General features: G+C 44.8%; 1 non-coding gene across 1 annotated transcript; it reads right to left on the reverse strand.

Moving 5' to 3' along the window:
- Nucleotides 1–1,870: 1,870 nt before the first annotated feature.
- Nucleotides 1,871–2,008, reverse strand: LOC114816316. The gene has a single exon (XR_003764079.1). It is a non-coding gene; the product is annotated as a small nucleolar RNA SNORA7 (small nucleolar RNA).
- Between the last annotated feature and the right edge of the window lie 699 nt (nucleotides 2,009–2,707).

Consider the following 2,707-nt stretch of genomic DNA (forward strand, 5'->3'; position numbering starts at 1 on the left):
AGAAAATTCTACCATCAATTAACGCTGGCATTGTCTCTCTCTCTCTCTCTCTCTCTAGCATAAACTGAGCTACTTTCATTATTTTTGTCTCCAAAAATGTGGAGCCTGCAGAATCCACACACTCCTTGCCTTCATCTTCCTGATTAGACTATCTAGTCAATCATTTCAGCATTCATATATTTATAATAATAATAATAATAGTTGTGGTATTTGTTAAACACTTACTATGTGTCAAGCACTATTCTAAGCACTGGGGAATGTAAGATAAGGAGGTCAAATGCAGTCCCTGTCCTACATGAAGTTCCAATTTAATGCTTATTCCTTCCTTCCTTCTTTCATTCAATGTTTATTGAACACTTACTGTTTTCAGAGCACTGTAATAAGTGCTTGGGAGAGTTCCATTCAGGAGAGTTGGCAGACATGTTCTCTCCCCACAACAAGCTTACAGTCTAGAGGGGGAGACAGACATTAATATAAATAAATAATTTACAATATATAGTTAAAGATGAGCATAAGTGCTGTGAGGTTCAGAAGCAGCATGGGCCTGGGAGTCAGAAGGTCATGGGTTCTAATCTTGGCTCCACCACTTGTCTGCTGTGTGACCTTGGGCAAATCACTTCACTTCTCTGTGCCTCAGTTACCTCATCTGTAAAATGGAGATTAAAACTGTGAGGCCGATGTGGGACAGGGACTGTGTCCAACCTGATTTGCTTGTATTATTGAGGATGGGATGAATATCCATTTGTTTGTTACTGGTTGATTGATCTACTGGGTTTAAGACCATTTTCTTACTCTCAGCTCAAACATATTCATCAGTTTATGTTCATTCAATAGTATTTATTGAGCGCTTACTATGTGCAGAGCACTGTACTAAGCGCTTGGAATGAACAAGTCAGCAACAGATAGAGACAGTCCCTGCTGTTTGACAGGCTTACAGTCTAATCGGGGGAGACAGACAGACAAGAACAATGTGCTCTCCCTCACCTGATTGTAAACTTCTTGAAGGCAAGTACTGTGTCTTTAATTTCTATTTTATGTTCCACAAGTGCTGAGTATTCCTAGACTTGGGAGTAGTGTTCTTGCACATTCTCACATTAAGGAAAACCTTTTTAAAATAGTATTTTTTAAGTGCTATGTATCAAGCCCTGCAGTAGGCGCTGGAGTAGATACAAGATGATCAGGCTGAACAGAGTCCGTGAGCCACATAGGGCTCAGAGTCTAAATCGGAGGGAGGAGGATATAATCCCCATTTTACAGGTGAGGTAACTGAGGCCCAGAGAAGTGAAGTGAATTGCCAAGGTCCCACCGCAGGCAAGTGGAGGAGCTGGAATTACAACCCAGGTCCTCTGACTCCCACGTCCTTGCTCTTTCCATTGGCCACACTTGCTCTGAAGGACTCTCCCATTCTGATGCCACACACATCCAGGCATGCTCCTTGCCAACTAGCAATTTCTTCCACTAACATATCATACCAAACCCAAGCAGGCTCACGCCACTGAAAGGACAGTCCTTAATTCCCTAACAGCATTCTGTCCAAGCAGATATTGAAAGCCCCTATAATGACAGAATGAAGTGTACAGTGCTCCAAACACAGTAATTGCTCAGAGAATAGGAAACAAGGACTTAATTGGTGCTTAGTTATAGGTCTTGTCTTTTGCTGTTGTGTTGTCTCCGCCTTATAGCGATTCTATGGAGACATCTCTCCCAGAACGCCTCACCTCCATCTGCAATCATTCCGGTAGTGTATCCATAGAGTTTTCTTGGTCAAAATATGGCACTCATTTACCACTGCCTTCTTTGGCAAAATAAACTTGAGTCTCCGCCCTCGACTCTCTCCTGTGCTGTTGCTGCCCAGCACGGGTGAGTTTTGGCTTATAGCTGATTGCCTTCCACTCGCTAGCCACTGCTCAAGCTAGAAATGGAATGGGTATGCCCCTGCTTGACTCTCCCTCCCATAGCCGAGGCTGGTAGAATACTGAAAACTCTCCAGTTGCGGTCCCGAAAGGGGGGGAAGTCTTAGGTAAATGGGTGAAATCCTAAAGCCAGCTGAAAGCAGTGATCTGCCACTAAGGATGGGGTAGCGGGCGTCATGCATGTTGCTAACCATGCTGCTCCCTGTAATTCCTTCTCCCAAAGAGGAAAATGGGACTTAAAGAGCCAATAAGCACAGCAGCAATGATCTCTCCTTCTCAGTAGGGGAGAGATGTGACTTTGCTGCAGAAGCCTCAGAGGGTTGACTCATTCTTCCTTCCAATCTTGCACTTGGCATCACCGCAATGACGTGGGCATATTTGGGCTGAGGGAACAGAGGCCCGTGTTCCCTCCCAGGGAGGTGCCACCCCTGTAACCTGGCCCAAACCCAGAACTGTCCCTACCCCAGCCACGTCAGGGTTTAGAAAGCAGAGTTCCCAAGCCAGTCTTGCGGCTTCCCTGGCTAAGGGAACACCCTTTGGCAGCTTCCACCACAAAGCTATACGGACAGCTTTCCCTTTACGTTTCTTGGAGAAGCTGGATTCCCTTGATGAATCAATCAAATGATCTATCAGTAATAATAACAATTATGGTGCTTGTAAAACACTTTCTATGTGCCAGGCACAGTTCTAAGTACTGGGGTAGATTCAATCTAATCAAGTTGGACACAGTCCCTGACCCACAGGGAGCTCAAAGTCTTCATTACCACTTCAGAAATGAGGTGAGTGAGGCGCAA

This window comes from Ornithorhynchus anatinus, chromosome 13 (genome assembly GCF_004115215.2).
Source record: "Ornithorhynchus anatinus isolate Pmale09 chromosome 13, mOrnAna1.pri.v4, whole genome shotgun sequence".
Classification (NCBI taxonomy): Eukaryota; Metazoa; Chordata; class Mammalia; order Monotremata; family Ornithorhynchidae; genus Ornithorhynchus; species Ornithorhynchus anatinus.